This window comes from Aotus nancymaae, unplaced genomic scaffold (assembly GCF_030222135.1).
Source record: "Aotus nancymaae isolate 86718 unplaced genomic scaffold, 86718_ANA_hifiasm-v0.15.2.pri h1tg000004l, whole genome shotgun sequence".
Taxonomy (NCBI): Eukaryota; Metazoa; Chordata; class Mammalia; order Primates; family Aotidae; genus Aotus; species Aotus nancymaae.
The window spans coordinates 34780663-34806411 of NW_026988415.1; positions in this window are offsets into that span (position 1 = coordinate 34780663).

Sequence of the window (25749 nt, forward strand, 5' to 3'; positions counted from 1 at the left end):
TATAGTGAGATATCACCTCAACCCAATTAGAATGGTTTTTATTCAAAAGACAGGCAACAACAAATGCTGGTGAGGAAATGAAGAAAAGGGAATCATTGCACACTGTGGGAATGCAAATTAGCACAGCCACTTGGAGAACATTTTTGAGGTTTCACAATAAATTAAATATAGAACTGTCATATAATCCAGCAATCCCACTGCTAGGTATATACTCAAAAGAAAGGAAATCAGTATATTGAGGAGGTATCTGTTCTCCCTTGTTTATCACAGCACTGTTCATAGTAGCCAAAATTGGAAAGCAACCTAAACGTCCATCGACAGAAGAATGAACAAACAAAGAAAATGTGAAACATATACACAATGGAGTACTATTCAGCTAGTAAAACTAAAATGCATCATAAAAATGAAATGCTGTCATTTACAGCAACATGAATTGAATTGGAGGACATTATGTTAGTTGAAATAAGCCAAGCACAGAGAGACAAACTTTGCATGTTCTTAATCATTTGTGGGGGCTTCAAATTAAAACAACTGAACGCATAGAGACACAGAGCAGAATGATCATTACCAGAGGTTGAGAAGGGTAGTGGGATAGGAAGAAGTGGAGATGATTAATGGGTACAAAAATATTGTTACACAGAATGAATAAGATGTAGTATTTGATAGCACAACAGGCTGATTATAGTCATCAATAATTCATTGTACATTTCAATATAACTAAAAGGGTGTATTTAGAATGTTTGTAACAAAAAGAAATGGTAAATGCTTAAGAGGAGGCATACTCCATTTACCCTGATGTAATTATTATGCATTGTATTCCTGTATCGATATATCTTATGTACTCCATACATACAGCTATTACATGCACATAAAAATTTAAAATTAAAAAGCAAAAATATATATGGGATGCAACAAAGCAGTAATAAGAGGGAAAATATTATGCTTTAGATTTAGTACATTTCATTTTCATACCTCTTCCCGGGAAAATATAGTATATTTTTAAAGAATGCCTAGATTAAAGATTCTCTTATTGACAAAAGACAGTGAGTAGTATATTACAGAATGCAACAATTCCATAATATTCTCACCCTAGTAAATGTAATAAAGAAGGATTTCATAAAGCTATTGTTACCTATGTTTCATCAGAGCTCCAAAGTGTCCACATAGTTCTAGACTTTATTCTGAAAAGCTCACTATATAGTAACAAGTACCAAGAAAATTAGGGCCTCTTGTCTTAGGAATACACTTGCAGCATCCCTATGCTAAAAAATTGGTCTGAGCTTTGTTTCCCACAATCAGTTACTATGCAACACATAAACTTGGAATTTAGGAAGAATTCTGAAGCAACCAAGCTGAGCACTTCTGCATAAAATTAATTAATTAAAATCTTTATGGATTTTTTTAGTAAAAAACAAATTTGGAGGTTTTGTAAGGCTTATATTGACAATAGTATTTCTAGCATAGTAATAAAAAAGATTTTATTTTATTTTCAGCTTTATTAAACTTTAAGTTTACATTATAGTTAAACCATGTTCAACAGATTAGAGTGCCAGAATCAACAAGCAATGCACAGAAAGGGCATAGGAATGAGGGATAGTGGAATGCCTGCTGTATATTTGTCATTTATGGCCCGTGCCTTACCTCATGCCTGAATTCCTGCAGTAGTTTCCATGCTAGTGCCATTCTCCAACTAATTTATCTTTTAAATTAGCCTTCTTCCAACACTACATTTATTATATCCCTTGGATGTTGACTATCACAACATCCAAAATTTCAACCAAATTATTCAACCTATTTTGCAAGGTTACTAGAATTTGAGCCCATCCTATATATCTAATCTTATGTTATCACTCTTTCAATTCACCCTTTTAACACTTGGCAACGTTATCATGTCACCAGTCCCTCTAACATACTATATTCCTTATTCCTGAATATATTGGTTTATACTATACCTTCCGACATGAAATACACCCATCCTCTATACTCGACTGAATGAAATTTTCTATTTTAATTTGGTTCTTTATACTGCAATAAATTCAGCTAGTCTAAGTAATATCAATAAGGCAGTGAGGCGATTTATTGTAAGGAACTGTGTGTACTAAAACTAAAATTTTAACTTTGAAGCCACCAGTAACTGAGGAAGCTTTGAAAATTGGTTATCCTCTGCTTGTCTCTCATGGGCCATAATGATCTTTCCACTTCTCATTTCCTACTTTACATTTCACTCTGTTCATTTACCCTTTTTAAAATTTCTTCTCTCTACCAAACAGACTTTTCTGTTTCCTCAAATTTTCTTCCCCCTCACATTTCCTACTTCCTTATAAGACAGCCTTAGAAATGCTTATTACAGCCTCTCTAACTATCCTTTATATCAAGATTTTCTGTGCTAACATTTCAATCTGTCAGTATTCTTAGGTGAAAATTTGGAGACCAGGAATCTGGTTGGCCCAGCTGATTTCCTTGTAACAGCCTACAGTATGGGTCACTGACCAGCCCTTGGATTGATTGTTCATGACCCAGATGGGCAACCATGTAGCTGTAGGGTGAGAGGCATAGGAAACATGTAGAACAAAATATGGTGGCAGGGATTATGGATGAGCTAGGTTCTGCTCAAAGTATAAGAAGAAGACAGTGGGACAAAAATTTCTCTTTCTTTAACTACCTAACTCAAGTCCCTCTTTCTTTGTGAAATTATCCAAATTACTAGATGAGAGAGGTTAATCTCCCTTGTGGGAATTTGAATATAATTGATAGTCAATACCATTTATTAAGTTTTAGAATATATACTTACATATTGTTAAGTTTTAATCAAAGTCTAGTCTCAATGAGTTTGAATACACATTAAGTGCAAGAACAATGTCATAAGCTTTTGTTTTGTTTTGTAGGTGTAATTATCCACAATACCTAACACAATACTTGGTACTCAGCAAATAGCCAACACATTTGTGGATATTAAAAGGGTGGAATTTAAAATATGATTATATTTTAAGGCTAAGGAAAAGAACAAGCATTTCATCTCAAAATAAATTACGTAAATCAAGATATTGAGCATATGGGAGTATAATTAAATAACTCTTCCATAGGTAGATTATTTGCTATTCATTTTTTTCTCCCCTGGGAAATTATAGGAGTCAGTTCAAAGAAACCTGAAAAATTCCATTTAAGGAAATTTCCCCTGGGACTAATTTATATCAGAATATGTGAAATGACTTGTGCTTTCATTTAAACATCCTAATTCCAAAGTTAGTGACATGGTTATTGAGTGGCATTTTAAAAAAACATACAGTTTTTGTATTAGGTTTCTTTCTACTACAGAACTCAGTACACTCAGTATAGAATTAGTATGTTACCTTATAAAAATAAGTATTACACTGTTAATATTATACTTCATTCCTAGTGAAAAATTTTTTTAAAATTTATTCACAACTGCAGTGTAATCCAGATTCCTAAAGTGAAACCATATGGAGTGTGTGTGTGTGTGTGTGTGTGTGTGTGTGAGATTGCAATCTATAGATTTAAAAGACCTAGAGGCCGGGCGCGGTGGCTCATGCCTGTAATCCCAGCACTTTGGGAGGCCGAGGCGGGTGGATCACGAGGTCAAGAGATCGAGACCATCCTGGTCAACATGGTGAAACTTCGTCTCTACTAAAAATACAAAAAATTAGCTGGGCATGGTGGCGCGTGCCTGTAATCCCAGCTACTCAGGAGGCTGAGGCAGGAGAATTGCCTGAACCCAGGAGGCGGAGGTTGCGGTGAGCCGAGATCGCGCCATTGCACTTCAGCCTGGGTAACAAGAGTGAAACCCCGTCTCAAAAAAAAAAAAAAAAAAAAAAAAAAGACCTAGAGTCTCAATGTAAGCAGTTGACTTTAACCTATATAACTTTGGAAAAGTCAATCTACCTATTTCTTGATTTTTCTGATTAAGAAAATGAAGAGGACAAAATCTGCTGAAATTTTTTCACTTATAGGAAAATTACTCAAAATTGTATATTTCCAGAACAAACCTCTCCTCTAAGCTTCAGGACCACATATTCAAATGTTCTCTCTCCTTCACTCCATGTTACAGTTCATCATTGAACCAACTTGAATATCTCTCCAACACATCTACTTCTTTCCAGTTCTACTACCACCTCCTTAGTCTAAGCTTTTATCTTCTTTTGCTCTAAAACTTAGTAACTTATTTATTATTATTTTTTTTTTTTGAGACGGAGTTTCGCTCTTGTTACCCAGGCTGGAGTGCAATGGCGCGATCTCGGCTCACCACAACCTCCGCCTCCTGGGTTCAGGCAATTCTCCTGCCTCAGCCTCCTGAGTAGCTGGGATTACAGGCACGCGCCACCATCCCCAGCTAATTTTTTTGTATTTTTAGTAGAGACGGGGTTTCACCATGTTGACCAGGATGGTCTCGATCTCTTGACCTCATGATCCACCCGCCTCGGCCTCCCAAAGTGCTGGGATTACAGGCGTGAGCCACCGCGCCCGGCCAACTTAGTAACTTATTAATTGGCAAAAATTGCATTCATTTTGCACTCCCTTCCATCTGTACTCCACAGTCAGAATGAAGTGTGAAAGAAAATCTGCTGATGTTTATTTACCCCTTGCTTAAAAATCTTCAGTGTTTTCCTTTAATGCTTAGTGTTAAGGCACAATTTCTTATATGCTCATTAAGACTTCTGATGGTTCTATCCATAAATACATCTACATTATTTGAATCATGTCCCTGTAATTCTCTTTCCTAACTACACTAGCCTTTTCTCAGACACTCATATTCACCATATTTCCTCCCAATACAGGTGGTACCACACACTAGTATCTTCAAACCTTTTGCCTCGTTAATGTCTCATCAACCATCATATCTCAGCTCAAATGCTGCTTTTGAATCATTCAGACTGAACTCTCATCAAAAGATTCCAAAGCACTGTATACATCTTAGCATTCATTCTAGTTGTAAATTTACATTTATTTATGTGAGCCTTTGGTTGATATCTGGTTACCTCAGTTTACCAAACTGAGACCATAAAAATTCTAGAAGATAACATCAGAAAAAACCTTCTAGACATTGGCTTAGGCCAAGACTTGATAACCAAGAACCCAAAATCAAATGCAATTAAAACAAGGATAAATAGATGGGACTTAATTAAACTAAAATGTTTCTGCACAGCAAAATAAATAATCAGCAGAGTTAACAGACAATGCATACAGTGGAAGAATCTTCACAATCTATACATCTGACAAAGGACTAATATCCAAAATCTACAAAAAAAAAAAAAAAAAAAAACTCAAATCAGCAAGAAATAAATAAACAATCCCATCAAAAAGTAGGCTAAGGACATGAACAGACAATTCTCAAAAGGAGATATACAAACGGCCAACAAACATATGGAAAAATGCTCAACATCACTAATGATCAGGGAAATGCAAATCAAAACTACAGTACAATAACACCTCACTCCTGCAAGAATGGTCATAATAAAAAAAAATAGACCTTGGTGGGATGCAGTGAAAAGAAAACACTTTTACACTGTTGGTGGGAATGTAAACTAGTACAACCACTATGGAAAACTGTGGAGATTCCTTAAAGAACTAAAAGTCAATCTTCCACTTGATCCAGCAATTCCACTAAAAGGTATCTACCCAGAGGAAAAGAAGTCATTATATAAAAAAAGATACTATCACATGCATGTGTTTCCTTTTCTTTTGTTCTTTTGTTTCTGAGACTGAGTCTCACTGTCACCCAGGTTGGAGTGCAGTGGCACAAACTTGGTTCACCGCAACCTCTACCTCTTGGGTTCAAGTGATTCTCCTGCCTCAGCCTCCCGAGTAGCTGGGACTACAGGTATGCCTAGCTAATTTTTTATATATTTAGTAGAGATGGGGTTTCACAGCACACGCATGCTTATAGCAGCACAATTTGTAATTGCAAAAATATGGAACCAGCCCAAATGCACATTAGTCAATGAGTGGATAAAGAAAATATGATATATATATATATTACATCTCCACACCATGGTATACTACTCAGCCATAAAAAAGGAACAAAATAAAGGTATTTGCAGAACCCTGGATGGAATTGGATACCATTATTCTAAGTGAAGTAACTCAGAAATGGAAAACCAAACATTGCATGTTCTCACTCATATGTGGCAGCCAAGCTATGAGGACGTAAAGGCGTAAGAATGATACATTGGACTTTTAGGACTCCAGGGAAAGGGTGGGGGATGCTGAGAGACAAATGACTACACATTGAGTACAGCGTACACTGCTTGGGTGATGGGTGCACCAAAATCTCAGAAATCAGTACTAAAGAATTTATTCATGTAACCAGACACCACCCATTCCCCCAGAAACCTATTGAAATAAAAAATAAAAAATGTTAAAAGATATATTTTCATAATAGTGATTGAAACAAACATACAAACAAACAAAAAACTCCAAACAATTGAACTCATGGTCATAGAGAGTAGAAGGATGGTTACCAAAGGCTTGGAATGGTACTGGGAGGGCTGGGCAAGGAGTGGGGGTGGTTAATGGGAACAAAAAGGTAAGAAAGAATGGGTAAGGCCTACTATTTGATAGGACAACAGGTGACTGTAGTCAATAATAACTTATTTTAAAAGAACTAAGTTTAATTGGAGTGTTTGTAATACAAAGAATAAATACTTGATAGAATGGGTACCCCATTCTCCATGAGGTGCTTATTTCATATTGCATGCCTGCATTAAAGCATGGCATGTACTCCGTAAATATATACACCTACTATGTACCCACAAAAATTAAAAATTAAAATTGAATATAACATATTTAAATGTTACATGATTTTGGCTGAAATAGTGGTATTAATTTTTCTTTTTAGTTTTATTAATTTTAATATTTTAGAATAAAAATAACTTTTAAAAATATTTTTTCATTTAAATTTACATTTTATATAAAATATGTTAGATTTTGTACATTAATGTACTAAAAACTTTTAGTACATTTTGTTTTTAATCCTTTGAGCCAGAACTGAAAATACAACACGGATTATGTCAAAATCTTGATTATGACAACAAACATCATTTGCTTACATAATGCTACCCATTCCGATACTCATGAGATTCAAGGTTCAAACCAAAGAACACAAATATTATTAATATATGGTACATACTCCCTACATAATAAAAGTCACCATATTTTCTCACTCTTTTCTTGAGCTTGGGTGCAGTTCCCTCACTTCTCCTGATTCTTATGCCAGTTTCCCACTCAACTCTAATGTGGAAATACAGACACAGAAAGACCAGCAGGAAGAAGTAAAGTTAAACTACATCCATTTGTAATATTATAAAACAATAAACAATATGGCAACTCTATGACACTGTTCCCCCATGTGCTCCTGGGCTTCAAGTGACTCTGATATTCTTGAGCTCTTCATATTGGTTTCTCTTAACTACTCCATCACTCAGTGTCTATAGTCAATTCAAATACTCAGAACTGCTACTTTTTAGCTATATTATATACATCCTATACTTGAATAGCTGTGTTTCAGAAATAAATTGGCGTAGATCTTTACATTTATCTCCATTAAATTTCATTTTGATAGTTTCAGCCCATCATTCTGGACTTTCATGATCTCTTGAGATTCTGAATTTGAGCTATTTCTTCACATATTTGATTATCATATCATTAATATCCTCACCCAAATTATTGATACAAACTGCATTAGACAGCATTAAAAATAGGGCAATCTTAAATGAAATTTCCCATAAATCAAAACTACAATGAGAAAACACCTCACACAGGTCAAGCTGGCTATTATCAAAAAAAAAAAAAAAAAAAAAAAAGGGACAGCAAATGTTGGAGAGCATGTGAAGAAATTAGAAACCTCACATGTTGTTGCTGGAAATGCAAAATGGTGCAATATCTATGAAAATCAATGTTGAGGTCTCCCCACCAAAATTAAAAGTACAATTACTATATGATCTGCCATTCCATTTTGGGGTACTTATCCAAAAGAATTGAAATCAAGATCTTGCACTTCTCGAAAGAAGACACACAAGGCCATCAAGCATATGAAATAAAGCTTGACATCACTGATCATTAGAGAAATGCAAATCAAAACCACCATGAGATACCATGTCAGAATGGCTATTACCAACAACTAACACCAGTCAGATTGGCTATTACTAAAAAGTCAAAAAATAACACATGCTGGCGAGGTTGTGGAGAAAAAGGAACACTTTTATACTATTGGAAGAAGTGTAAGCTACTTCAGCCATTGTGGAAAACAGTGTGACAATTCCTCAAAAGCCTAGAGATAGAAATATTGTTTGACCCAGCAACCCTATTACTGGGTATACATGCAAAGGAATATAAACCATTCTACTATAAAGTCACATGAACACATATGTTTATTGCAGCAGTATTCACAACAGCAACGTCACAGAATCAAACTAAATGCTCATCAATGATAGATTGGATAAAGAAAATGTGGTGTATATACACCGTGAAATACAATGCAGCCATAAAAAAAAAATGAGATCATGTTGCTTTCAGGGACATGGGTGGAGCTGGAGGCCATTATCCTTAGCAAACTAACACAGGAATAGAAAACCAAATACCACAAGTTCTCACTTATAAGTGGGAGCCAACTGATAAGAACACGTGGACTCATAGAGGGAAACAACACATACTGGGGCCTACCAGAGGGTGGAGGGTAGGAAAAGAGAGAGGATCAGGAAAAAATCAGTAGTGGACACTACACTTAATACCTGGGTGATGAAATAATCTGTACAACAACCTCCCATGACACACATTAACCTATGTAACAAACCTGCACATCCTAGACACACACCCTTGAACTTAAAAATTTTTGAGAAAGAAATCATGTTGAAGAAATATCAGCAATCTCATGTTCACTGCAGCACTATTCACAATAGCCAAAATGTAGAGACAACCTAAATGTTCATCAACAGGTGAATAGATAAAGTAAATGAAGGATATACAGATACTTCAAAGCTTTTCTGCCCTTAGAAAGAAGGAAATTATGTAATATGTGAAAACATGGATATACCTTGAGAACATTATACTAAATGAAATAAGCCAGTAGCAAAAAGAAATATACTGCATGATTCCACTTATATGTTTTATCTAAAATAGTCAAATTCATAAAATTAAAGAATGTAATGATCTCTGCCAGCAGCTAAAGAAGAGGCAACTGGGGAGTTACTAATCCACAAATATAAAGTGTCAGGTAAGCAAGATGAATAAGTTCTAGTGATCCGCTGTTCAACATTGTACCTACAGTCAACAATACTGTATTGTACAGTTAAAAATGTCATAAAGTACCTCTTACATTGTCTCTTATCATGATAAATTTGTATGAAACAGGAAAATGAAATACTGAAAATAATTTTTATTTGCTTTAGAACATTTATATGAAATTCAAAACTTTATATTTTAACATGTCGTATTGTCACTTACGATAGTTTATATTGTAATATATTTACTTTCAAAGTTTTATCTAGAAATTCTGAAATGTTTCATTTTCCCAATTACAAATATAAATATTGGTATTTTTGAAATTCAGTTTGGGAAAAAGAAATCTCTCTCACTAGGTTAATAGCAACTCTTCAATTTTTTAAACACTAGTCATTCAAGCATTTATAGACCCACCTACTTGTATTTTCATTTAGCTACAGTATCTCCATTCTATCCAAAAGGCTATCAAGGTAGTTCAACTAATAGTTTGCTATATTAGGTTAACTTGTTTGTCTATGAAATTATGTGGATTTTACAGAAACTGATATATTGTACTAGTCTCCAGTAATTAATTCCCCTGTCCCAAGAAACAGTTGCCATAATGATAAGCACAACTAGTAAAAAATAAAAGAGGAATGACACATAACAATGAAATAGCAACAATATTATCACTTAAATTTTGCAAAAAGCTTTCACTTATTATTATCATCTCCATTTGGTACACAAATTGACATGCATTTTATTATTATTATTCTCATTTAACAAGTGAGTAAACTAAAGCTTTGAATAGTTAGTTCACTTATCCAGAATCACAAACTTAATAAAGAGGCCATATAAAAACAAAGCACAGACAATCTGACTTAGAGTTTTATTTTATAGTATACTAAACTGCTTTGCTAGATAAGACATTTTTGCAGATGAATAAATAAGATTAAGACCCTAAAAATTACAGGTTCACATAACATCAAGCTGCTCAATTCTAACCTACTTTTTCCACAACTTTTACAAAACAAGGTTCATGTGTATCCCAAATGCTCTGTTCATAGAATATTGGTTCATTCTCAAATATGTTATCTGTTATTTCTGTATATAATGAAATTCTTGTGATAAGAAGAAAGGAGAAATTTATTTTAAACCTTTAGAAACACTAGAAACAAAAATGCCATGAACATTTTAATCATGCTTTGGAAGTTAATCTACCAAAATAATTTTTAAAGAAAAAAGTCAGTATTTAACAAAAACTTTTGTATTTTTAAGATCCATTTTTCCTGTGCCCTTTGAGTTTGAGTATTGAATCCACTGATTGAATTTTTCATTTCATATTTCTGATATCAATTTAGAAATGACCTAAATATCACCTTTCTGATGGCTGATAGAAAATACTTTTAATTGTCATTGCTATCATATACTAAATTGTATTTGTTATAATAGGCTTCAGGATTCAGTTCATATGTTTGGAATACAGAATACCAAAAATCTAGGTAGTTATAGGACTCCCAGAGACTAATTCATTTAAATACATATTCTCCTTTTGTTTGACATAGTTTAGAATTAGCATTGATTAGATCTAGAGACTAGTGTCCAATTGCACTAGACCTCATATTTCACCACAATGAGTTGGTAATAAATGCATGTATGTCCCATGAATAAGCTTCCTCATTCTTTGATAAGTCAAAAGTCAGAGATTGTGCTATTTCAGATTCTGCCTGAACTCTGCAGGGGGAAAAGCTAGTTAAAGATGCTTGAGCATGCTGAGGTTAATCTAACATACAAGGTCAAGATAGAGGAAATAACTTACTATCACAACCATCAAAACCACCACTATCAGCACCTTCATAAACTTTACTTTCTTTTTCTTTCTTTTTTTTTTCAGATGGCATCTCCCCCAGGCTGGAGTGCAGTGGTGCGATCTCAGCTCACTGCAACCCCCACCTCCTGGTTCAAGTGATTCTCCTGCCTCAGCCTCCCAAATAGTTGGGACTATAGGTGGGTGCCACCACGCCTGGCTATTTTTTTGTATTTTTAGTAGAGACGGGTTTCACCATATTAGCTAGATGGTCTTGATCCCCTGACCTCGTGATCCGCCTGCCTCAACCTCCTAAAGTGCTGGGATTACAGGCATAAGCCACCACTCCTGGCCCATAAACCTTATTTTTTATGTTGCTCATTTGCTTCTCTAGTTCTCTCTTTTTCCAGTTTAGGATTCCTATCTGTCTTAACTTCAATTTAGGGGTGTGCCTCTAATACTCTACACCCTGCTCACTATTCCTTGATTTCTAACTTCTCTTCTCAATAACCTGGTATTTTGAACCATTTCCTGATCATAATTTTGCATTATGATATGATTTTCACATTCTTAATTCTGAACTATGTGGTGTGATAATGATGTCTCTGCCATAGTGGCTTGATATGGTTTGGATATTTGTTCCACCCAAATCTCACATTGAAATTTAATCTCCAATATTGGAGGTGGGGCCTGGTGAGAGATGTTTGGGTCATGGGGGTGGATCCTTTATGGCTTAGTGCTATCCCCAAAATAGTAAGTGAATTCTCATGAGATCTGATTGTTTGTATGTGAACCCAGAAATAAGACAGCACACCAACAAATATCTGATCTTTGACAAACCTGACAAAAACAAGCAATGGGGAAAGGATTTCTTAATTAATACATGGTGCTGAGATAACTGGCTAGCCATATGCAGATTGAAACTGGACCCCTTCCTTGCACCATATATAAAAATTAACTTAAGATAAATTAAACACTTAATTGTAAAACCCAAAATGATAAAAACACTGGAAGACAACCTAGACAATACCATTCAGGACATAGGCACGGGCAAAGATTTCATGACAAAGACAACAAAAGCAATTGCAACAAAAGCAAAAATTGCCAAGGTGAGATCTAATTAAACAAAATAGCTCTGCAAAGCAAAAGAAACTATCAAAAGAGTAAACAAACAATGTATATAACGGAGAAAATTTTTGCAAACTATGCATCTGACAAAGGTCTAATATCCAACATACATAAGAAACTTAAATTTACAAGAAAAAAGCAAACGACCCCTTTAAAAAGTGGGCAAAGGACATGAACAGATATTTTTCAAAAGAAGACATGCATGCAGCCAAAAAATATATAAAAAAGCTCAACATCACTCATCATTGGAGAAATGCAAATCAAAACCACAATGAGATACCATCTCACACCAGTCAAAATGGCTATTATTAAAAAGTCAAAAAATAACATGCTTGTGAGGTTGTGGAAAAAAAGGAATGCTTTTACACTGTTGGAAAGGGTGTAAATTACTTCAGCCATTGTGGAAGACAGCATGGCAATTCCTCAAAGACCTAGAGGCAGAAATACCATTCCACATAGAAATCCCATTATTGGGTACATAACCAAAGGAACATAAATCATTCTGTTATAAAGATACATGCATACATGTTTTCATTGCAGCACTATTCACAATAGCAAAGACATGGAATCAACCAAAATGCCCATCAATGATAGACTGGATAAAGAAAATGTGGTACATATACACTGGAATACTATGCAGCCATAAAAATTATTGAGATCATGTTCTTTGCAGAGACATGGATAGAGCTAGAGGCCATTATCATTAGCAAACTAATGCAGGAACAGAAAACCAAATACTTCTCTTACCTATAACGGGGAGCTAACTGATGACATCACATGGACACATAGATGGAAACAACACACACCGGGGCCTTTCAGAGGATGAAGGATGGGAGAAGGGAGAGAATCAGGAAAAATTACTAATGGGTACTAAACTTAATAGCTGGGTAATAAAATAATCTGTACAACAAACCCTCATGACCCAAGTTTATCTATGTAATGAACCTGCACTTGTACCCCTAAACTTAAAATTTTTTTAAAGTGTGCAACACCTCTCCCTTGCTCTCTCTTGCTCCCATTTTCACCATGTGAGATACCTGCTCTTGCTTCACCTTTCACCATGAGTAAAATCTCCCTGAGGCCTCCCCAGAAGCTGAGCAGATGCTAGTACCATGCTCCCTGTACAGCCTGCAGAACCATGTGCCAATTACACTGCTTTCCTTTATAAGTTATCCAGTCTCAGATATTTCTTTATAGCAACACAACAACAGCCTAACACATGGCTCAATAGAATAATCTTTATCTAAGCAGCTGTTATTTCATCATGATCTGTTGAAGCTAACTGATAATTATTAAAGTAAAAAGTACATTCACTCCAGCTTGGTTGGGGGAGAGTTGGCTCTCTTTAGGGCTGAAAATTCTAAAACCATCTTTAACAATGGGAAATTGCTGTCTATTAGCAGTCTATTTTATTGCATTTATGTAAACACATGTTGTTGCAATGTGAGAAAAAAAACATTTGAGTTTGACCAGTTTACTTAGCTATATAATTGATGAAGTTAGAAGCAAATGTTAGGCACAGATAACAAAAGAGAATGGGAAATTCTTCATTGAATAACCTTAAAATGGTTAGAGTTTCATCCATCTTTTGAATAGTTATAGACTGTAGCTAGAGTAAATTGATAACATTCTGAATTTCCTTCTAGCCTTCTGGTTATATTACCCTATTTGTTTTGTCAATGGAAACAGTCTTGTGTATATAAATCAGATTGCCAACGCTGTCCATTTTGGTGCAACATAAGCATTGTAATTCATTTTTTATCACAAATTGAAGGTATGCGGAAAGACAAAATCAATGAAAAAACATTCAAGCAGATCTCCTGCTTACAGCAAGGTAAGCAAGCATTATTACAAAGAGCAAAGTATTTGTACCTAAGAGATTCATGCAGCAAAACAGCCAGAGTAAGCTTTAAATCTTGTATCTTCTACAGATATAAGAAAAATAATATGGTTTTTAAAGTACACTATATAAAATTTCTGAGATAATTATCTGAAAAAGGTGTCAAAGACAACTTTCTGATTATTTTAACTTAGTTATCTTTTTTGTTGGTTTTGGTGTTGTCAGTTTCTAAAAATAAAAGTGAATTACAATTTCATGCATGCTCATATCTGAAAAGATCGAGGGCAAGTAATTGTGTCATTTTCATCTTTATTTTTATATATCAAACATACAATTCAAAAAATGTAACATGTTTGTTGAATAAATAAATGATCATGAGGCTGTTAAAAACCAAAACTCTAATCAAGTCATTAGTGAACTTCTGCCATGTCCAAATCTGCCCTAGGTATCCTGAAGAATATTAAAACAATATATGGTGTTTTCATCACCACCAAGAAACTTTCCTAGTCAGGAGGATCTTTGTTCAAATGAGAAAGTTGTAGTTAACCTCCATATAGCACCTGCTAAAACTGATCCTTAACATATTTCTCTCAGCCCTCATTCAAGTCACTCATTTCCAACTTTTGATTGTCCTCCTTCAGTTCACTCTAACCTAATAATTTGTTATCCTGCAGCTATAGACGCTTACAAAGTTTTGCAGCCGCTGAAACAGGAAATTTCATTGGGAAAAGCACTATCATGATGTCAGGCTTTGTTTCAGAAATGTGTTCCTGGAAATCAAGCCTGTTGTATGATATTTCATAGGAACTTTCTTTCTCAATTAGTAGGTCATAGTGACATTATTGCTTCTCCAAACAGGCTTTGACAGTGTTCCCCTCACTTTTTCATACGAACCCCAGTTTCTTTGCTTGGTTTCTGCTTCCAGACACTATGTATCAGTGAGAGACACAAATTTTCTGTTTTTCTCTACTGCAACTGTGTGAATTCGAACACTGACCAGCTGCCCACTTTGCCTATCCTTTGGACCTCTCTGTCAATAATCCCCTACTCTTTTCTTCTACTTACTTTCCCTTCTCCACAAAAGACACAGGATAGATGGCTGTGAACGAATTGTGTCTGGACTTGTTTCACTCAATTGAAAGCAAGGGATTGGTGTTTCCAACTCTAAAATTGATCCCTAAGTCTGTGATTTTTCCTACCATATTTTCAGTCTCTGTAAGGATTGAAAACTGTCATACATCTCAAGAAAAAAAAAACTGTAAAAGGAATGACAAAATGAAGGTTACTAGGGGACGTGAATGGCTGCTCTTTCAATTCTCCTGCTGTGGAGCTTCTTATCCTGAACATAAAAGCCATAAAGACAAAGAGAACGATAATTGCACATAAAATCAGAGATATAAAAGCCAGGCTGAATTGTAGCTCCTAGTTCTCTACGACCTTAGTTATGAAACATACACTTGATCTAACTGGGCTTTGTGAGCCAGAAATTGAGACAAATGTCCTGTCACGGAGTTCGAATATTTGAAATTGTAACTGTCTCTGAAAATTCAATTCCATGAGGAATATAGAACAGGTACTATTTTCTCCATTTGTTGGATGAAAAAATGGATGCCTAGAAAGACTGAATGGAGGAAGCCCAGGAAAAATAAATCCTAGGGTATAAAGCCCACATGTCCTGTCCCCAGACCAATATTTTTTCAACTATATGTTCTGACTGCCTCCCCTGAACAAGACCTAGTTTCAAATAGACAGCAAATGAACTTCCAAGTCACATCTTTTTTTCAAATATTCATTAAAATCCTTAAATCAAAATGCATAATTATATTATAGAAATAATTAACATTACGCAGGAAACATCATTACTCTAAAAATTTCAATCAGCAATAATTGGGCCTCAGAAAAACGTCATGAAATGTGATATTGCCACTGAACAAAGAAGCATTACAAGTTTATATAAAAGAAAACAATGTGTAAAACTCCTTAAAAATTATGGATGGGCATTTTAATACAGCAATTTATTACCTCCACTACTTTTGTACAACTTTAACTGAATTAACTGTGTAGCTTCTAACTTTTTAAAGTTAGAAGATGAACTGAATTAACTGTGTAGCTTCTAACTTTTTAAAGTTAGAAGATGAACTGAATTAACTGTGTAGCTTCTAACTTTTTAAAAACCTAACTTTCCCGGTTCTACCTGATGAAATTTCTTGCACCATGATAAACATCTCTAGTCAACTTTATTTTTACATTTGAAGAGACATGCATCTTGACTATGAGCAAAGCAAGAGCAAGCAACTTTAATGTCATCCTTGAGAATTATCTTGGTACCTAGAAAGGAAGGTGAGATGTAATATTTTTTTAAAAAAACAGAAGGGAGTGACCTTGAGCAAAAGCAGTGCTAATCCATCCAAAAATGTTTAACAGGACTGAACTACTGAGAGTTGAAGGGGACACAAACAAACCCTGGTGATAGTCACTTATTAATTCTTTGAGCATGTGGATGTTTTTTACAAAATTTATCTGTGGTGTTCCAGCCATACAATCCACCCATACAAAAGGAGGTGTTCAGCCTCCTTTGGGAAAGTCACAGATGTCTCCAAAGCAGCCGTAGCTGGAGTCTACAGTGTTATCTATAGCAGTAGCACAAGAAAAAGCCAAGTGGAGCACATCTGTGAGCTTGGCCTTATCAGCATCTTGTGCTTACATATAGAGTTCTATAGTAATCATTTATGTTAGTAAAAAAGAAAAAAAAAGAAGTCAATTGTTTACACTTTTGTATTACACTTCAGACTATAAATGGTAGATGCGAACATGTTGAGAGAAAAATTAGTAAGAGTGTTAATTACTTTTTCAAGAAACTTATTGCTGAAAGGAAGGAAAATAAGTGGGCAATATGCCAAGAGATAAGTAGAGTTAAGGTAATATCAGGAGAATTAGAGTGGGAAAGATATAAGTGTGTTTGCAGGCTACTAGTAAAAAGAGATATCAGAGGAAGAGAAGATATAAAAGTACAAAAGAGAAAAAACTGAATGACATCTGACTTTATACTTATTTTATCCTTCCAAACCTGTTCTTCTTTCCTCACATCACTCTTATTTTCTTTCCCATCTCATAAAATATCACCCCTCCAGTTGCTCAAGTCAAAAAATCTAGAAGACATGCAATTCATTAAAAAGTCCCATCACTGCATCTCCAAGTAAAATTTCAAACCAACCACCTTATATAGCAATTCACTCTCATCCAGGCTACCTGCATCTCAGACCAAGACTGGAAAAACCTTCTAATTGTTCTACCTGTTTTTACTTTTGCACTCTTTCACAATTCATTTTCCATGTAGGAACTAAAAGTATCTTTTAAAAATATTATAACTCGAATGCCATTCTAAAGCATTCAATAAAATCCATATTGTATATTCTGCAGGACCCTATCTGATATGGTCTCTATTGACCACTCAACTTCACCTTACATCACTCTTCCAAGTGCTCACTAGACTTGAATGCATTGGTCTTTCTGTTCCTCTAATGTCAAGCTCATTTTTACCTCTGATCAATGTATTTATAATTCTCTCAGCCCTTTACATACATACCTCCTTGAATCTCAGCTCAAATGTTACCTCCTCAAGCACATCTTTTGAGACCAGCATATCTAAAATAGGTTATATTATCAGCACCATATCATGTTCTTGTATATCTCCTTATTTTATGTCCTTCATGATACTTACCAGATCTGAAATTATATTGTATATTTATTTGTTTTCTTATTCATTGTCTTTTTCCCTCTATTAGAAGGTAAGTTCCATGAGAAACAGATCTTTGTCTTATTTGCCACTGTGTTCTCAGCACCTAGAACAATGTCTGGAGAATACATCTATTAAATGAATTAGTGAATGAATGAATAACTAAATAAAACAAGGTATGTGAGAAAATCAAGAATATATCATCAATAGACTAAGAAGAAAAATATCTTGCCATCTAAGACAGAAGAAATGGAAGTTAGGATGGCCACATATAAGTTTGGAATTAGGAGGGTGATGCAGATATTACTTGAAGAGAATCCAGTCATCAGCTGAGGACAAGTGGGACACCTTATCATTGCTTTCTGTACAGCAACATATAATCTGGAACCCTTGAGATGCGAGCTCTACCTATCTAGTCTATCTAGATATATTACATCTATCAATCAATCAAACCGTCATATATCCACCCATACATATATTTATTTATCTGGTAATACATACTATGGAATGCCCTGTAGACATCAAAAACAATGAAGTCTATCTGTCTATTTATTCATATATATATGTATATTTTTCCACTTTTCAGCAAAGAAAGCCTATAATGTAGCAATATAGTAATCAGTTAGCTTCCAGGACATACATTGATTGAAAGTCCAGAGGGTGCTCAAACAACTATTACAATTTACATTTCCCTAATATATATTCCCTGACATAGCTAATATTGCCAGCAATTCCAGCTCCAGGTTCTCTTGTATTAGTTTTTCCTCACCAATTAATCACTCTTTGTTTCTGATATCTGCTATATGCTTTAAAGTTTGAAGAACATTTGCCTTAGTAAAGGTGAAAAAGGAAGCTGACATGACAGAGATCCCTTCTGTGTTAAATGCTAACATCATATCATCTGCCCTATGAAGTGCCTTGCCCTTTTTATCTTGCATGTATGAACATAGGTGAAAAAGCTGCCTTTCTTGTATTTGCCACTTTATATAAGCTTGAACTTATTTTAGACTTTAATCCTCATGGAAAATCCATGCATTCATTGAACACATCCTTGATTATTTGTTACCACCAACAACCTCATGCCATCTGTTTCTTTCATGTTCTGTTAATCTAAGCTCAACCATTATTTTCCCTCCTTTCTCTTGTATTTGCATAATGTACAATTTTCAGAATTTGTTTTTTCTTTTGAGCAATCATATTTTCGAAGTTTCTGAACACGAGACCATACCTGTCTTTTCTCTAACCTTTCTGAAAACCACTTTCATGGAGTGTAGGGCAGTATCTGAACATGACCTACATCTCTTTTGCTGGTTATTTTGGACCTTTTCCCCAGTTTCTATCTATGATTTACACAATATTAGAGCCCAGATGTCCAAGCTCCTAGTCCATGACTAGTATCACTATAATGCACTAGGCAAAGCAGAGTAATAGTTGTTTGAGCACCCTCTGGACTTTCAATCAATGCAGATCCTGGAAGCAAACTGGCTACTATATTGCCAGATTACAGGCTTTCTTGGCTGAAAAGAGGAAAAATATACATATATATATATATATATATATATATATATATTTATGAATAAATAAACTTCATCATTTTTGATGGCTACGGGGCATTCCATAGTATGTATTACCAGATAAATAAATGTATGTATGTATGGATATATGAGTAATTGGTTCATTGATAGATAGATGTAATGTACCTAGATAGACTAGATAGATAGGTAGAGCTCACATCTCAAGGGTTCCATGATCACCCATGAGGTCAGTGATTTACTGGAAGGACTCACACAACTCCATATAAAGCTATACTCATGGCTAAGATTCATTACAGCAAAGGATAGAGTGTAATCACACCAAGAAAAAGATATCCATAGGCAAAAGCTAGAGAAGTTAAAAACAAACTTTCTTATCCTTTCTCTGTTAGGATTGCATGGATGCTTTTTTTCTCTCCAGTTGCAAACTTCAGGGATAATTGAGAGGTATCGTTGACCAGGAAAAGTCACTTGAGTCTTATAGGTCTCATAGTTCAAAGTTCTTAAAGGAAGCTATTCATTTAGGCACATACCTTCCATGTGGCCAGGCATAAACTGAACCCCTAACCAGGCACCAAGTGCAGTTTCTAAATCTTCATGTTTATTTTAAACATATTGACAACCTAGTTCATCTTGATCTACTGATTCAGGAGTAAAGAGTAACATCACTACACAGTGACTTAGTGAATACAGTTGACTCTTAAACAATGCAGGGATGTGGATGCCAACCCTCATAGAGTTGAAAACCTCTCTATAACTTTTGGCTCCCTAAAAACTTAAATACTAATAGCCCACTCTTGACTGAGCCTTCCCAATAATAAAAGCAGTTGACTAACACATAATTTATATGCTATATTTATTACACACTGTATTCTTACAATAAAGTAAGCTAGATAAAAGAAAATATTACCTATAAAATCATAAGGAAGAGAAAATATATTCACTATTCATTAAGTGGAAGTGAATTATCATAAAGGACTTCATCTTCTTCGTCATCTTCATGTTGAATAAGTTGAGGTAGAGGAAGAGAGAAGGTGTTAATCTTGCTGTCTCAGAAGTAGCAGAGATGGAAGAGATGGAGGAGATGGAAGGAGAGGCAAGGGAGACAGGCACACTTGGTGTAACTTTTATTTTTAAAATTCACATGTAAGTAGACCTGCCCAGTTCAAACTCATGTTGTTTAAGGGTCAACTGTATTTCAGGAGTTTGGTTCTTGAAGTCGTTGCCATGGTTATAGAAATCAGAGATAAATAAGAACTGAATATAACAGACTTTTGAGTTAATTTATATATATGAATTTTATATATATATATGCTTGGAAATTATATATAGTATATAATTTAATAAATATATAATACATATAGTATATATAGTTATACTGTATCTAGCTTAAATATAATAAAATATATATGATATTATAAATTATATATGTGTAATTTCTAAACACTGAGCTCTATGTGCTTCATATGTTTTATATTATCTAATCCTCACAACAATCTTGTGAAATAGCTATGATCATTCCTACTTTACAGATGATGGAACTGGGGGCACAGACACCTTGCAGGGTAAGTAACCAAATCATACATTTACTACATTTTAGAGCTGAAAAGCATACTCATGCTTTTCTTGCTATACCCCATTTCAAGGTCAGCTGAGCCTGGAGTAGGAAAATCAGGACAGGTCAAGTTGAAATAATGGCATTCAGAAGTCTCTTTGCATCACTTTGTAGAGCCTGATGAGGGCCCCTGAAGCTCAGTTGGTACAGGGTAGAATGCCACTCTGAGTCACCTATGTAGGCTTAAGTTTGCTTTTCTAGCAGACAGTGTATCCATCATTTATTTAATTGGGTTACCCCAGAAAAGGCTTTAAGGTGACACAATTTGTGATGGTTAATATTGTCAACTTGATTGGATTAAAGGATGCAAAGTATTGTTCCTGGGTGTGTCTATGAGGGTTTTGCCAAAGGAGATTAACATTTGAGTCAGTGAAATGGGAGAGGCAGACCTACCCTCAATCTGGGTGGACATTATCTAATCAGCTGCCAGGATAAAAGCAGGCAGAGGAATGTGGAAGGACTAGGCTGGCTGAGTCCTCCGGCCTTAGTCTTTGATATGGTTTGGCTGTGTAACTACCCAAATCTCATCTTGAATTGTAACTCCCACAACCACATCTATTTGTTTATGTATTGTCTGTGGCTGCTTCCATGCCATAACAGGAGAGTTGAGTAGTGGGGTCATGGACTGTATGTCTGGAGAATATTAATATTTTAATATTAGCTACTTGGACTTTTACAGAAAAAGGTTGCTGAGGAGCTGGGCAAGATGGCTGACTAAATGCAGCCAGGTGGAACAGCTGCCACTGAGTGACAAGGATGACTGGTGCTCTCCTAAAAGATCTTCAGAAAGAAGGCACTGAGTGTAGACAAAGGAAATAACACAGAAGCTCGGCTGAAGGAGAAGGAAGATGGGAATGGTGCATGGGGCTACTATGCACTGGGACTGGTTCCTGACCCGTGACAACTGTGGATGGTAATGTGCAAACCAGTGTCTTGTCCTAACATATTCAGAAGATCTGCTTTTGGCCCTTGTCTATCAAGCCAAATGCAAAAATAAACACATGAATTTGAGTAAATTCTACTTCCATAGCAACCTAGAAAACACAAACCATATAAGATCATAATGTCAAGATTAGAAAAATGTATAAAGGACTTGAGAAAACAAACATTAATTCTGAAAATGACTAAAAGAAAACTATAACCACATGTTTTATTTGTCTATGTTTAAAATCTTAAAAATGCAACACAGAAACTTATTTTTATGTTTAAGTTAATAAAAGACAAACCCATTTTAAAAATTTTTACTGAAAACCTACATGATGGTATTTAAACTATAAAAATTGTAGCTTTGAAAAATTTATAGAGAAAACATATAAAATTTTTAACCTAAGCTTGATATTTTACTATTAAGTTTATGCCTAGTTAATGAAAATGATAGATTTAAAGAATGTCATAATAACTCTAATAAATACATCATAAATTCATGAACTCTCATAAATTCTTGTACACTAAATATGTGACTCTGACAGGTAAAATAAGTATTTTAGTTAGGTGTTTGTATGTGAGTACATGCATATGCACATGTGTGCATATGTAGAAAGATGTGTGGCTGGGTCAGATCAAAAGAAGACAAGGTCTCCACTTTCAAAAAAAATATTTTTTCATTGTGAAAATATGCCCGCATGAAAGAGTCAGTGATACATATCTAACTGAGTAGCACGCTAGTGATGTAGAAATCCATGTGTTCTAGGGTCAACTGAATCTTTTTTTTTTTTTTTTGAGATGGAGTTTCGCTCTTGTTACCCAGGCTGGAGTGCAATGGCGCGATCTCGGCTCACCGCAACCTCCGCCTCCTGGGTTCAGGCAATTCTCCTGCCTCAGCCTCCTGAGTAGCAGGGATTACAGGCATGCGCCACCATGCCCAGCTAATTTTTTGTATTTTTAGTAGAGACGGGGTTTCACCATGTTGACCAGGAGGTCAACTGAATCTTAAGGGCCAGATAAGGCCTACATAAGAAGAGAAGCAGACATAAGCACTGTATGTTCAGTAGACAACAATATCTCTGGGCTAGTGATTTCCCAACATTTGCAGACGGTCAAATGGAACTAAAACAAAAACACAGGTGTGTACTTGTTTTAAAATGTTAAATTGAAAAGAAAATATTAACAGATTTGTTTCACAAACACTTCTCATAGCTGTAAGGATCCTTTAAAGCACCACCACCAACAAAAAGCAATCTTTTTCATTGTTCTTCTCTTTTTAAAGGAGTCTAATTCAAGCCCTGACATTTTGATGTTTCACCTAGTGAGAAAAGTGCTTCAACTCACATCACAAAACATTGGCCTTAGATGACACAGCTGGTATCTGTGACTAAATTCTTGAGGGTAATTGTGAGCTGAATCTTATTCAAAATTAATTTTAATGGTAAAGTTCTGACACCAAATTAAAAAGTTGGAAGTTGAACATAAACTTTTCATTGCATTTAATCATAATTTTGGAGCTATGATAAGATTATGAATAATTCACTTAGCATACTGCATTTTCTTTATCCAGGATATAAGAAATAAGTTATGATGTACAGGGCTAGTCTCAAAAGTAGGTCTACCTTAGTGTAATCTCTGGGTTTACTCCATATATGGTTTTTATAGATGCCATACATGTCACAATTTAGAGAATCAAGTCTAAATCCTTTATTAAAATATAACACATTAGATGTACACTGACAATGTAGAAAATTTCAAAAGCCATTACTCTTATACTAACAATGAGAATAATCCAAATACACTGTGAAATCATACTTTTAAAATTCATTAGTGAGCTGAGGGCACAAGTGGAACTAAATAATTTCTGGAATGTGACAAGTACTTTTAAAGAAGAAAAGCATAACCACTTTTATCCTTAACAGTCAGGAGGAGGCAGATAGAATGAGACATAAACTGTGTAAAGAAGAAACCAAAATAATTTTTAAAAAACTTCTGAAGACCAAATACAAGCAGATATGATAGATCATCATCTCTTGCAAGCAGCAACAACAGAGGGAAAAACTTGCAATCATGCCCTACCTACCAACTCTTTTCCATGGGCTTTCATTGATAATCCAGAGGAGGTATGCCAAAGGCAAGGGCAAGACCAGGGAGTTGAAAACTCCTCCAATGCACTCTGGCCTTCACTGAGTATAGTACAATGGCTCTCAGAAGGCTAGCAGCACGTCAGCCAGATAAAGATCCCTTATAAATCTGAAAGTGAGGAAGAGGATTGTAAAACCAAGAGAACTTACCATAAACCCAAAAGACTGTCAGCAAAGCATTAAGAGAACTCCAGAGTCACACCAGTGCTCTGGTTACCAGCAATTCCGAGGAGACAGACATAACCTCACCCTGAAAACAATGAAATCCCGTGACAAACTGAATCTAAATAAAACTGCAATAAAGCCAAAACCAGCCTCCCAAACTCATAGTCTAACAGAAAATGAATATACCTTTTTCCTGCATGTGAACATTATTTACTTCAATTAATATTTTTCTTGAACATATAATGTTCAACTAATAAAAATTAAAAGACACTCAAAGAAACAAGTTGACACATGGACAAGAGGGTAAATAGTTAAGAGCAACACATTAAAAGATGTCCAAGGTGTTGAAACTGACACAAAATGCTTCTAAAATAAGTATTATGTTAAAGGATCTACTGGAAAATGTAGACACACAAAGGATTAACAAGCTAACTCCTTTGTATTAACAAAGGAGATAGCTCATGAGGTAAATGGAAAGTATAAAAACAAAATAGAACAAGAAGATATATGCAAATGAAAATGGTATAGTGAAAACTACAATATCAGAAAGGAAGAGGAAATTTGGTGAGCTTAACAGCAGGCTAGATACAGCAGAGGAAAATATCATGAATTTTAATAAAAGTAAAACAAAAGGGAAACAAGCAAATTAAATGTGTGGGATAATATTATAATATAGTATATGTGTAAGAGTCCCTGTGGGAAGTAGAGAAAGTGTGTGGCAGAAGAAATATTTGAAGAGAAATCAGCTATAAAGGTTTTTTAAATGATGAAAGATATCAAGCCACAGAACTAAAAACTAAATTAAGCCCATGAAGGATAAATTTTTTTAAAAGTCCGCAGTTAAGCACACATAGTCACACTGCTTAAAACCAAACATAAGGAGAAATTCTTTATAATTATCAGAGTAGCGAAAAAGACACAGTGCATAAAATGATACAATGACAAAAACGCTGGCTTACTTCCTAATTGAAATGATGAAGCATAAAACAAAATGGAGCAACATATTTGTAAAATGCCCAGGAGAAAAAAACTGCCAACCAAAAATTTTAGAATCAGCAAAAAATGTCCTTCACAAAAGGCCAGCAAAATAAATTCATTTTCAGACAGACAAAACTGAGATAATTTATCTTTACCAGACATACAACACAAGTGGCTCACGCCTGTAATCCCAGCACTTTGGGAGGCTGAGGCGGGTGGATCACGAGGTCAAGAGATCGAGACCATCCTGGTCAACATGGTGAAACCCCGTCTCTACTAAAAATACAAAAAATTAGCTGGGCATGGTGGCGCGTTCCTGTAATCCCAGCTACTCAGGAGGCTGAGGCAGGAGAATTGCCTGAACCCAGGAGGCGGAGGTTGCAGTGAGCCGAGATCGCACCATCGCACTCCAGCCTGGGTAACAAGAGCGAAACTCCACCTCAAAAAAAAAAAAAAAAAGAAAAGAAATGATAAAAGATGTACTTCAGGCTAAATGGAAATGAAATCTGATGGAAATTCAGATCTGTAGGAAGGAATGAAAAAGAAGTAGAAATGGTAAATATCTGGGTAATTACACAAGATATTTTAAATTTTTTTCTGTATTACATATGTGTATATGACATTTCTTTAAAAGACTAGAAGGAAAAAAGTAACTGTGTACTGGAAC